Here is a 13,651-nt window from a genome sequence, read left to right on the forward strand (position 1 = left end):
AGGAGCACACTTTCTAAAAGGAGAGAAAATGCAAGCAATAAAACTGAGGCGCTAAGAGCCTTGGGAGTCCTTGTACAGGCCTCCCATTGCGACGTACACAACTACACCATAATGTCCCAAAGGCTAATTTGTAGGTTGAATCTGTGGTGATAAAGGCACACGCGATGTTCACTTTCATTTCAAGAGGACTAGAATATAAAGCAAGGATGTGATTCAGGGACATTTACAAAGCTCTGATGAGGCCTCGCTTGGAGTATTGTAAGCATTTTTAGTTCCTTTACCTGAGGAAGTATTGCTGAACCTGGAGAGGGTTCCAAGGAGATTCACAGAAATGATGCTAGGATGGATTGGCTAGTGATATGAAGAGCGTTTGCTGGCGCCGGGCCCGCATTCAGTGGAATTCAGTAGGTTGCGCAGTGACCTCATTGAAACCTATCGAATGGTGAAAGGCCTTGATAGGGCGGATGTTGAGAGGATGTTTCCTATGGTGGGAGAAAATAAGACCAAAGGACGCAGCCTCGCGATAGGGGACCGTCCTTTTAGAACAGAGATGAGGAGTGAGTTCTTTAGCCATAGAGCGGTGAATCTGTTGAATTCGTTGCCACGGGCCCCTGTGGAGTGCAAGTCTTTTTTGTATAATTGTCAGAGATCGATAGATTGTTGATTGATCAGGGCATGAAATGATACAAAAACAGAAAATAGACAACTATCAAATGAGCAAAATACTTTATACTTCATAGTTTATTGTCGCCAAACAATTGATACTAGAACGTACAATCATCTCAGCGATATTTGATTCTGCACTTCCTGCTCCCTGGATTACAAATCAATAGTAAATATTAAAAAAAATAAATTATAAATCATAAATAGAAAATAGAAAAATGGAAAGTAAGGTAGTGCAAAAAAACCGAGAGGCAGGTCCGGATATTTGGAGGGTACGGCCCAGATGCGGGTCAATATAAAACAAATCCTATAGATAAATAATAATAATGAGTAAATGTGATAAGTATTGCCAATAATCCACCGCTCAGCATTTTGCAGATCCCTTGTTCATCCAGTGCTCCTGGTTAAGGAACACTCTGGACACTGAATGAATCTGAGGTAAACACTCGTTCTCCGTGTCTTTATAAAGATTGTGATATTCAGATTCTCTTATGTAAAGCAAGGATGTGATTCAGAGACTTTACAAAGCACTGGTGAGGCCTCGCTTGGAGTATTGTAAGCATTTTTAGTTCCTTTACCTGAGGAAGTATTACTGAACCTGGAGAGGGTTCCAAGGAGATTCAGAGAAATGATGCTAGGATGGATTGGCTAGTGATATGAAGAGCGTTTGCCGGCGCCGGGCCCGCATTCAATGGAATTCAGTAGGTTGCGCAGTGACCTCATTGAAACCTATCGAATGGTGAAAGGCCTTGATAGGGCGGATGTTGAGAGGATGTTTCCTATGGTGGGAGAAAATAAGACCAAAGGACGCAGCCTCGCGATAGGGGACCGTCCTTTTAGAACAGAGATGAGGAGTGAGTTCTTTAGCCATAGAGCGGTGAATCTGTTGAATTCGTTGCCACGAGCCCCTGTGGAGTCCAAGTTTTTTTGTATAATTGTCAGAGATCGATAGATTGTTGATTGATCAGGGCATGAAATGATACAAAAACAGAAGAATGGGGCTCAGAGGAAATGTCGAAGCAAACTCGATATGTCCGAGGGCCTAATTCTGCTCCTATATTTTGTGGTTTTATGGTGCAAAATCAGGCCAATGCAGGTTAAGCATAGACAGGAATGGGGTTATAGTGGAAGCAGGGTAATCCACACCATAATTTAAAATTAACACATTAAATTACGGCGGCAATATGTTAATTCCCTGACCGGGAATCGAACCCGGGCCACGGCGGTGAGAGCGCCGAATCCTAACCACTAGACCACCAGGGAAGCTGATAAAGCGCTGCACACAGCAATAGACAACCATCAAATGAGCAAAATACTTGATACTTCATACTTTATTGTCGCCAAACAATTGATACTAGAACGTACAATCATCTCAGCGATATTTGATTCTGCACTTCCCGCTCCCTGGATTACAAATCAATAGTAAATATTTAAAAAAATAAATTATAAATCATAAATAGAAAATAGAAAAATGGAAAGTAAGGTAGTGCAAAAAAACCGAGAGGCAGGTCCGGATATTTGGAGGGTACGGCCCAGATGCGGGTCAATATAAAACAAATCCTATAGATAAATAATAATAATGAGTAAATGTGATAAGTATTGCCAATAATCCACCGCTCAGCATTTTGCAGATCCCTTGTTCATCCAGTGCTCCTGGTTAAGGAACACTCTGGACACTGAATGAATCTGAGGTAAACACTCGTTCTCCGTGTCTTTATAAAGATTGTGACATTCAGATTCTCTTATGAGACCTGGGTCATTTTTATTTCTGTCGATCGCCTCGAAGCAATTCAGTGGTCGGCCCTACGATCCCGCGACCACATCACCGTTGCCGACACATCTGGTGTCTTCTTCCTAAAGGCTAATTCCGACGCCGTAACCTACGCAAATGGCCAACGCGCTTTGTGAGCATCCCTCCGCCTGGATGGAGGTAGGAGAAAGAAAAGCAGACGTTCAGAATGCCCGAAATATGGTCTGGCGATGGAATGGTAGGCTTTCCTGGAATGGCGGCGACTCCTGGGCTGGGCGAAGAGCTCCAGCGCAGGACGAGGAAATCCATCACAGGACGAGAAGCTCCAGCACAGGACGTCGCTCTCGGAGTAGATTTGGCTCTGTTCTTGGACTCGGCTTGATTAGACTCTTACGTACGGAGCCGGGACCCTCCTTGGAGCGCAGGGCCGGGATCCTTTTAGGACGCAGGGCAGGGACCTTTTCAGGGCGCAGGGCCGGGACACTTTTAAGGTGCAGGGCCGGAACACTTCTAGGACACAATGCACGGACTCTTCCAGGACGCAGGGCCAGGACACTTCTAGAACGCAGGGGCGGAACACTTCTGGGACACACAGGCGGGTCCCTTCTAGGACGCAGTGCCGGGATAACTGTCGAGGATACTTGCCGAGGTGACTGCACAGGAAACCGCCGAGGTAACTGTGAGGGTTTCAGATGGGGAGGGGAAGGGAACAATCCAGCAGCCAATCCTTGGTTTCCAGAGGTATTTATGTGCCAGCCCAAAACGAGAATCAAGCGCCTCAATTAAGGCACTCAATGGAACAAGGGAAAACTGGAAAACCCGGAATAAGGATCGATGAACCGGACTGTGAACGGGAATGTGGATTTCACGGACCGGACCATGACAGGTACATGGACTGTTTTACTTAGCCAACGAAATGGGAGACATATCTGGACTCATGCGAGTGTCCATGGCTACCCATTGAATTTGGAGTTAGTAGGAGGAACCGACGCAGAAACTGTTGAGGTGAGGACCAGTTCTGCCAGACGGAGGATGGTGATGATAGAGGGGAACTGGTTGGTTCTTTCCTTGAGAAATGTGGAGATTTTTAAGGCCTTTTAATACGGCGACAGGACGTCCATAGAGAAAATGAGACGGTCATAGCCAAGGAACTGGAATTTAGTGAGTCGATCAAGAGCTCGGGAAGGTTCGCGAATGCAGGTGGGAAGGGACTGAATATGGGGCATAGGATGGACTGGAGCTATGAGAACACATAATCAGTGGGGCAGGAGTAGGCCGAGACAATGAGCCTACCTGGACAATCAGATTTGTGAATAGAGTCGGAGGTAGAGCGAGCAGTTCAGGATAATGGATCCATGAGTTTTCTACAGTGAATGCAGGTTCTCCAGAGTTGATGACGTGAGTGATAATGTCGGAGGCAGTTCTGTGATCGTCCGCACCCCGGAGACAGTTCTGTGATCGTCCGCAGCCGGGATTATTCATGGTGTAGGGATGAAGATGTGTCTGAGAGTTCCCGCCTTGTCTCAGCAAGGTAGAGGTCAGTCCGCCACTCTACAACAGCAGCACTTTGTCTGCGTGACTGAAGGTAAATTTGGGGATGGGGGTTGAGATTTGGGAGGGCAGCGTATTCAGAGGGGTACTGTCTGCGGAGAAGTGAGGATACCTGATGCTGAGGCGGTTGATGTCTAGTTGGCAATTAGTGATGAAGATATCCCAGAACAGGCAGAGAACCAGCGCGCTGAGTCCAAGAAGAGGAGGAGGGTTGGAGACAGGAGAATGTACCGTCACTGCTGGGGTAGTGAATCCTCGCCGACAAGGTGTGCTCGGAGACGGAGCTCAATGGGAAATAAATTTCACCTTCCCAGCAGCACCTCCTGAGCGTCTGAGAAGCTCCAACCAATTGTTTATGAAAGTGTCTGCAAAAATACCACATAATATTATATGTTGTGAAGTCGAGGCATTACGTTTTCACCGAGGGTGTAGTACTCCGGTTAATCCCCACGCGGAATTGAGACAACCAGTTGGCTGCAGGCAGGGAGTGAGAGACAGAATGGAACCGAATCCGCCAGGTTTTCAAAACGACCGTGGCAGGACTCGAACCTGCAATCTTCTGATAACTTCCACCATGTCAAGCACCGAAGTCAGACGCCTTATCCATTAGGCCAGACGGCCGTATTTTGTGAGAAAGGGAACATGCTGAATGCTGCAAGGAGTTTCCACCTGTTAAGTGGCTTCCTGACCGAGATAAAAGTACACGCAAACAGTGATTTCATCCCAGGTGAACATTCGACCTGTTGTCAATATCTCTCCATGCATTCCTGCTTTGGGCTGTACAATATTTAGTTTCTGTCACACAGAAAGGAATTCTCAAAGGCACATGCCACGGTCTTTTACAGCGGCGTTATATTCTGGGATTGGAATCAGTGAAATGGTCCACCACATTCAATACATTATTGATAGAGTGAACTCGATTTCTTTTCAGGTTTTCAGCCGTTGGTTTGGTATCCCGAACCGAGCAGCCATGTGTATGTGTCGGGTAAGCGTTCGGGTGTTCGGATCTGCGGCTGCGCACAGCCGGGCGTGCCGTCAGCGCGTCATAATGTGGTAACTATCGGGTTATTGCATTTGCCCAAAACAGGGAAAATCGTCATTCTGAACCAGATGGCAAATTCCTATAATATCTGTTTACTTGAAATCAAGCAATATGATAACAAAGCTATTCAAATTTTATTTAATTCGACATAAATTTATCTCATTTTACAACTCAAAACATTCACAGTGTCTCCGAGTTACAGAGCACGGATTCGATAGGTGTGTCACAGCACGTCCATGGGGTCCAAAGTGCATAAAATACCTATTTCCATGTTTCCTGTGGTTGGCACACATCTCTCTAAACTGTCCTTATCCAAACTCCATGAATTCTGGTAAGCACGGCGAGCAAAGTAATTCGGCCTAGAATCTGAACACACATGGGTGGGCCTAAAGCAGAAGTTTTAAATGCTGTGAAGAAAATCAGAACTTCGGAGCACAAGAGAGAGAAGAGCAGACGAGGTGGCCGAGAGGTTAAGGCGATGGACTGCTAATCCGTTGTGCTCTGCACGCGTGGGTTCGAATCGCATCCTCGTCGCGACATGTTAATCGGGGGGACCACTTTTGAAACTGTCACTTTAAAACATCCAAGCTTCCAAATTTTGTCACAGGGACGCCAGGCGGTTTGTTATCTGAGTCATGAAAAGCGATATTCATCATTAATTTATCACCAAATTTGGCCTCAATACCACAAGATATAGGAGCAAAATTAGGCTATTCGGCTCACCGATCTCCGCCATTCCATCACTGCTGACGTCTCACCTTGAATATTGTGAACAGTTTTGGGTCCCTCACCTTAGAAAATACGGGCTGGCACTGGAGAGAGTCTAGAGGACGTTCACAAGGATGATTCATGACTCCGGGACTGTACTCGCTGGAATTCCGAAGGATGGGAGGGGGATCTAATTGAAACTATTCGAATATTGAAAGGACTAGACAGAGTAGATGTGGAAAGGGTGATTCCCATGGTAGGGGAGTCTAGGACAAGGGGGCACAGCGTCGGGATGGAGGGGCGCCCTTTCAAAACAGAGATGCGTAGAGATTTATTTGGCCAAATGGTGGTGAATTTGTGGAATTTATTGCCACATCCAGTTGTGGAGGCCAGGTCGCTGGGCGTATTTAAGGCAGAGTTTGGTAGGTTTTTGACTAGACATGGCACCAAATGTTCTGAGGAGAGGGCTGGGAAGTGGAGTTCATGAGGAGAGAAAAAGAAAGATCAGCCATGATTGAATGGCGGAGCAGACTCGATGGGCCAGATGGACGAATTCTGCGCCTATTTCTTATGTTCTTATGGTCATACATATCATTCCTCTCAACTCAATTCACCTGCCTTCTCCTCGTCACATTTGACACCCTTACTACCTGTCCACCTCCTCAACTACCGCTTTAAATATACCCAGTTACTTGCTTTTCACGGCTATGCGTGGCAATAAATTGCACAAATCCATAACTCTCTGGCTACAGAAATTGCTTTAGAAAAGGGACGTCTTTCTCTGAGGTTGTGCCCGCTGGTCCTTGACTCCAGTACTACAACTCTAGTACTGTATGTCCAGTCTATCTTGGTCTGTCAATATTCGATAGATTTCACTGAGATCCCCGACTCGTTCTTCCAAATTCCAGCGACCAAGGCCCAGGGTCCTAAAATATTCCTCATAGGTAACTCTTTTATTCCGGGCATCAGTCTCTTGACGGTCCTCTGGACTCTCTCCAATGCCGGCACATCTGTTTTAGATAAGGGACCCAGACTTTCACCATATTCCATCTGCAGTCACATAAAAGTCTTATAAAGGCTCCGCATTACACATTTGTTTTTATTTTCTAGTTCTCTAGAAGTAAATGTTGACAGCCCATTTGTCTCCCTTTCTACCGTATAGTCCATCTGGCACTTCATTGCCATTTCATCTGACCAAGGTCTTCTGCAAATTTTCTGCTCCCTCAAGACCACCTACCCTTCAACCTACGTTGGATTGCCCGCATCTTTGGCGGCAAAGTCACCAAGTTCTGGCATATAAGTTGAAAAGATGCGGCCCTAATACCGACTAGTCACCGGTATCCTGACCAGAGAAGGAAGGGGCGGGAGGGAGGGGAGGGAACGTCGACTCAGACCATGAGAGGCCTGCGCCGGGCATTTTCATGCCTTACAAGCCGCAGATTGGAAGTCTGTGTGGGGCGCTACGCCTCGCATCTACTAGAGCAATGTGTGATTAACAGCCTTGCTCAAGGGCACAAACACGCTGACACAGCTGAGTCTCGAACTAGCGACCTTGAGGTAACTAGACGAACGCCTTAACCACTTGGCCACGACCAGAAAAAGTCCATTTTATTCTAACTGTTTCCACCCAAACAGTGATCCATCTATCTACGGCGGTATCTTTGCAGTATTATGAGAGGCCTTTCGCGTTTTTTAGCAGAATCGTGTGCTGCACTTTGTCAATGACCTCCTGAAAATCCAAGTAAACAACATTCAGTGACTCACCTTTGCATATGCTGCCTGTTATTTCCTCAAAGAATTTCATGCGATTTGTCAGGCTAGATTACTCCTTGAGGAAACCGTGCTGAATTCGGCCTATGTTATTATGTGCCTCGAAGTGCCGCGGAAACTTCATCGTTAATAATAGCCTGCAACATCGTCTCAAACACTGAGGTCGGGCTAACAGGCTGATATTCTCTCTTTTCCTTCCCTCCCTTCTTAAAGAGTGAATGACGTTTCCAATTTTCAAAACTATTCGAGAATATTGTGCTTCTCGACGGATCACTACAAGTGCCTCCACAATATCTTGGGAGAAGTAGATTGGCGTGAATGTGGACACAATATGCCATGGCGATTAGTTTCGCTTTATCGCTCTCCCTGCGCCTGTCCCGTCATTTATCGTCAAGGTGTGGAGACTTCATACAGCCTTCGGATTCGTCTCCATAAAGGCAGCCACGAATAAAAGAAACCTAATAAAACTAATTAAAACGAAAGAGGACTGTCAAACACCCGGTGAGCAGAGAGAGCAAGAGATACATATCGTACAAAAATAAAAGCATGAAAACAGTATTCAGGTCACAAAGCCAGGCATCACTGCAGCGGACAAGCAATCCACCAGTTGCAGGTCACAGCCTCAGGCCAGCACAGAGACGAGCAAAATCCCGCGGAGCAATAAGCAGAGCCGAGCAGTCACTTACCTGTAACAACGGGCCATTTCTATCTGGTCTGTTTCTTAAATTGTCAAAACTTTGTGACATTCCTCGCTCTCTGTTACTTCGATCGCCCTCGGGATCGGATTTCGTAGCTTCGATTCGGCCAGTATCCAACACCGGCGTCGTCTGTATTTCCATTTGACTTAGAGTGTGTTTCCAAGTTTTCTGATAACTGGAAAGGAGGTGAGAGGGCCGGTTTTAACGCGCAACTTTGGACTTACGTACTGGTAGATAGAAAGAGTAAGTGAAAAGTCGGTATGTGGAGGTTAATGGTGGAAAATGTGAGGGAAGAAGAATCCAGTAGAGAACATTACACGTAAGTGATGTTCAAAAGAGATTGAAATGTTCTTGTGTGTGAGAATAGTATGACGCTGCATGAAGCTGTCAAGGCAGCAAACGCCACAATGGTATTTATTACAACAGGGCTGGGGATTGGGAATACAACTGTACAGAGTATTAGCACAGCCACACCTCGACCACTATGTACGTTTCTGAATCAATTATTTAATAGAGAGTACGTTCACGTTGACAGTCCAGAAGATATTACCTCAGCAAGTTCCTGGATCAAAGGTGTTTTCCTATCACGAATGGCTGAAGATGATAGAATGAGGGGTGATCTATTTGGACCAGACAGAAGCTGAGAGGACACAGCAGGGTGGATGTTGAGAGGGAGGCAGTGAGATAAATAGCATGGAAATGGGCTCCTCAACCTGTAAACTTCATGATAGCCATCAAGGACTATTATAAAACTAAATATGCCCCAGCCCTTTATATTCCCCTCACATGACCACTTGCTCTCGTCTGCAGGCTGCCGCTCACCTACATTTAAAGAGACACATAAAGTAAATCAAAATCACACATATATTTGGGATGTTGGAGGAAACTGGGACATCGAGTCTAAATCACCTGTCATTACGCGGATTTGTGTAATCTCCACTTACCCCCACCCAAGGGATAGGTTTCGTTTTGCAATAGAGCTTTCAAAAAGGGACATAATGGTGCTGATGTACAACTGAGGTAGCTCGTAATTTCTTCCTGCAGAAAGAGCGAGTGGCTGGAATTGTCTACCTTAGAGGTTTGCTGAGATTAGATCACATAATGAGGTAGAGGATACATTTTCAAAGACTGGGGATTTTGACATGAACGAGGAGAAAACTTATGAGAGGAGAAAGATTCATAGATAGTATCGACTGGCAGGGCATTTTTGATGGGCCGAATAGTCTGCAGTTGCATCTATTTGTTTATGTTCCTGTCTAAAGAGAAAGAGCGATCTCGGGTGGTAACCTCAGAACACAGGGACTTGGCGGGCAGGTTTGGAGGATTACCTTCAGGATGATAAAGTGAATAGGGCTGGGCAGCAACGATATCCAGAGGGAATTCACACCTCTCCCCGCCCCTCGTCCCTCTTTCACCTCAGTCTCATTTGTATTGGTTGTTCAAAGTCTTTGGGAAGAGTCTGGTCACAAAATATTCATTGTGCATTCCCCCCCGCACAGATTAGTTGCCTGACCTTCTGAGTTCCTGCAGCAATTTCTTATTTTATATATACGAATCTGGAGTCTCTCGTGTCTCCATGGTGTTCAATGCTTCTGTGAATTTTCACCAGATGTTATCTCTGTCTCTGTGGTTCCCATGGTGACTCCATCTTACTCTGTCTGACAACCTCCTGTAACAAACACCACATCAGTCAATACTGCTGCCGCAAAACAAATAATTTTACGACTTACAGGTCAGTGATGATATATCTGATTCTGATTGGAAATGACCTATGGAAAGTATAACAGGCAGCAAGAAATTCAAAGTACTCCAAGCAAAATCATAGGTTGATCAACTGTGGCAATTGACTGCGTCGTGGGATAGGAATTTATAATCAATTTTAATAAATGTACTCACGCAGTAAAAGCCCATTCAAACCAAGTAGACTTAGCCTGCGTTTGTCATCTGTACCAGCTACATTAACCACGTCCCTTTTAAGTGACCGTCACATTACCTATCCCCATCTCTCATCATGCAATAAGACAGAGTCCCTTTGAATAAATATTAAGCTGAATTTATAGGAATTATCTCCATGTGTAAAGAATTCCCAATGACAGCTGCAGATATCAGCTGAGTTCCCAGGAATATAATGGCAACAATTCCCTGTGGAAAATGGCAGTGCACAGAATAAATCCCCCCACATTAGCACAATGTCCGTGTTGGACAATGGGATGTGCATACAGGAATATAATAGATATAGAGTGAGCGGGGCATACATCCCCACGATCAAACCCCATACAATAATGTTGAACCCACTGTGTGGTGCGCTCCCACGCATGAACATTTCCACCCGTAGAATGGCCTTTCATCATCAGTCCTCTCTTTTTTCTCACAATCTTCCTCAGTACCTGGATCATCAGAGTTTTGGTCACTCTGTTGTTGGAATAAAATTAATAAACTGGAAGTAGTGTAGGAAGGTTTGAAGAGGATGTTACTTGTCTACAGAGTCAGATTTATGGGGTGAATTTGTCCAGGCTGGGTATTTATTCCTTTGAACGTAGAGGAATGGGGACAAAAGTTACTGGAATGTTTAAAAACAGAAGAGTCATATATAAGGCTGTCGCTGACAGTTTTGCTCCTGAGTAGGAGTGTCGAAAATGACTGGCACATTTTTAAGTTGAGAGGGAAAAGATTCAGAAGGTGCTGAGAATCAGGAATGAGGCCAGAAAAAGTGGCTGACGCAGCTTCACTGGGATAATTTAAGGAGCGCTTGACATCGTCCGGTCCGTGAACTCCGTATTCCGGTTCACAGTCCGGTCCAACGACCCTTGCTCCAGGTTTTCCTGTCTACCCTGTTTCTGTTCTTGTTGAGCTCTAATTGAGGCAGCCGATGCTCGTTGGGGTTGGCTGCATAAATACCTCCAGAGACCAGGGCGTGGTTGATGGATTGTTCTTGTCCTTACTGCTTGTATCCCTTGCTCTGCTTTCTGTTTCCTCGCCTGAAGCCCTGCCTTGTCTTTCCGGTAACTCTCGCCTCACCTGAAGTTCTTGTCTCGCATTGCATTGCCTGAAGCCTTGCCTTGTCTTGCTGGTAACTATCGCCTCGTCTCGCCTGCAGTATTGCCCTGGAGCCACCCTGTACCTAGTTCCCTTCCTGTCTCTTGCCTCCGCCCCGGTAAGTCAGGCCGTCTTGCCGTTACCTGCCGTTGGTTCTGTCCCTTCCAGTCCCTTGCCTCCGTCGGGTAAGCCAGGCCGTCTCGCCGTTGCCTGCGGTTGGTTCTGTCCCTTCCTGTCACTTGCCTCCATCGCGTAAGCCAGGCCGTCTCGCCGTTGCCTGCGGTTGGTTCTGTCCCTTCCTGTCCCATGCCTCCGTCGGGTGGTGATCCGCGACCTGCCCAGGTGAACCACGCCCTGCCCAGGAGGATCCTGCCTAGCCTCAAGCCTGAAGACTCCAGCCTCCTGCTTCCTGCCAGGCCTCACCTCTAGCTTCAAGCCTGAAGACTCCAGCCTCGTCCTGCCTGCCTGCCAAATCTCGTCCTTGCCTAGTTCTGGGGTCTGAGCCAGAGGCAAGACCCAGGTACAGGGTCCTTGTCCAGTCTCTGGCCCGGAGTCCAAGCCCGGGCTCCTAGCTCTCTTGTCCAGTCCTATTCCGGGTTTCCGGTTTTCGTGACAATGTCCTTGCCCTCTGCCTGTATCCTAGTCCTGACCCTAGTACTTCAGTGTCTGTGTCTTGCACTTGGGTCGGTTCCCAGCCACCTCCGTATGAGAGCGCTTCGATCGGTACACGGGCGATGTTTAAGTAAGTTGATAATAGTTGGTCTGATTATTTATCTAAGGCATCCGTTAGTCTTGCGAGACCATGGATCTGCGCCTGGAAAGTCTTCACTTTCCAGGGCGCAGGCCTGGGCAAGGTTGTATGGAATACCAGCAGTTGCCCATGCTGCAGGTCTCCCCTCTCCAAGACACCAATTTTATCCAAGAGAAGGGTATTAGGACCCATACAGCTTGGCACCAGTGCCGTCGCAGAGCACTGTGTGATTAAGTGCCTTGCTCAAGGACACAACACGTTTCCTCGGCTGGGGCTCGAACTCACGACTTCTGGGTCATTAGTCCAATGCCTTAACCTCTTGGCCAGTATCAATATTGAAATGTAAGGGTCAAAGCTAAAGTCGAATTTACAATTATAATTAGCACAAGAGCATGGATGCACACTTACAATGTGCGAAGTTTCTGTACATCCAAACTCACCTGGAAGGACTGTTTAGAGTTCTGAATGGTAGTGAGGGAGGAGGTGTAGGGGAAGGTGTAGCACTTGCTCCGCTTGCAAGCGTACGCGCCAGGAGGGTGATCAATGGGGGGGGGGGGGGGGGATGGCCAAGGAGTCGGGTGGGGAGCGATCCCCGCGGAAAGCAGAAGGTGGCGGGGTGGGGAGTGAAGCGAAGATACGCTTGGCGGCGGGATTCCTTTGGAGATGGCCATAAGAGGAGAGAGATGGAGAGATTAAATATGAAGGGCATCATGCCAATAACATGAGCAATCATACATTTTTTTTCAGATATATAAATAGTAAAAGACATGGGAAGGCAAACATTCCATTGCTGGAAAATAACCCTGAAGAGACAGTAACGGAGTTCAGGGAAATTGCGGACGAACTGAACAGTATTTCCGCAGTCCTTATTGTGGAAAACAGTAACAGTATGCTGAGAGTTCGAGGGTGTCAGGGGGCTGAAGTGAGTGCATTTGCTTTGACTAAGGAAAAGCTGCTTGAGGAACTAATCAGTCTGAAGGTCGATCGGCCACCTTGAAATGACGGGAAGAGTTCTAAAAGTGGCGGCTAACGAGATTGTGGGTGCTATAGTAATCACCTTTCAGGAACCAATATATTCTGGCATGGCTGCAGACGACTGAGAGTACCAAATGACATTTCACTCTTTAGAAAGGAAGCCAAGTATCAGAAAGGAAATTATAGGTCAGCGAGCCTGCCTTCAGTGTTTGGGAAGATGTTGGAGTGCATTGTTAAAGATGCGGTTTCGGGATAGTCAGCATGGTTTCCTTAGGGGAATCTGACAAACCCGGTAGAATTATTTGAGGAAATAACAAGCAGGGTGGACAAATGAAAATCAGTGGATGTTGTGCAATTCGATTTTCAGAAGGCCAGGTCAAGATTCCACACATGAATCTGCCCAGTGTATTACATGAAAGATCCTAGCATAGGTGGAGTATTGGCTGATTGACAATCGGAAAAGTGGGGGAACAAAGCTATAACTTTCGGATTGGCTGCCGGTGACTAGTGGTGTCCACAGGGATTTTTGATACTTTTAAGTCCAAGTTGTGACGATTCCCTCCTAATCTATCTTCTCCACATCTGTAGGATCAGTATATGTATGTGTGTGTGTGTAGAAGAACCTCTTACATATCCTGTAATATATATGCATGACACTTCCTACTTGTTCTGTGGATTTTGAAAAGGGTAAAGTGACGGACAAAGCC

General features: G+C 46.5%; 3 non-coding genes across 3 annotated transcripts; 1 reads left to right on the forward strand and 2 right to left on the reverse strand.

The window, feature by feature from the left end:
- Window positions 1-1,854: 1,854 nt before the first annotated feature.
- On the reverse strand, window positions 1,855-1,926 carry trnae-cuc (transfer RNA glutamic acid (anticodon CUC)). Its single transcript has one exon. It is a non-coding gene; the product is annotated as a tRNA-Glu (tRNA).
- A 2,566-nt stretch (window positions 1,927-4,492) lies between these two features.
- Window positions 4,493-4,585, reverse strand: trnar-ucg (transfer RNA arginine (anticodon UCG)). Its single transcript has 2 exons — window positions 4,549-4,585; window positions 4,493-4,528 (listed from the first exon to the last, which is right to left on the reverse strand). It is a non-coding gene; the product is annotated as a tRNA-Arg (tRNA).
- Window positions 4,586-5,458: 873 nt separating this feature from the next.
- On the forward strand, window positions 5,459-5,540 carry trnas-gcu (transfer RNA serine (anticodon GCU)). The gene has a single exon. It is a non-coding gene; the product is annotated as a tRNA-Ser (tRNA).
- Window positions 5,541-13,651: the final 8,111 nt, after the last annotated feature.

This window comes from Mobula hypostoma, unplaced genomic scaffold, assembly GCF_963921235.1.
Source record: "Mobula hypostoma unplaced genomic scaffold, sMobHyp1.1 scaffold_150, whole genome shotgun sequence".
NCBI classification, from domain to species: domain Eukaryota; kingdom Metazoa; phylum Chordata; class Chondrichthyes; order Myliobatiformes; family Myliobatidae; genus Mobula; species Mobula hypostoma.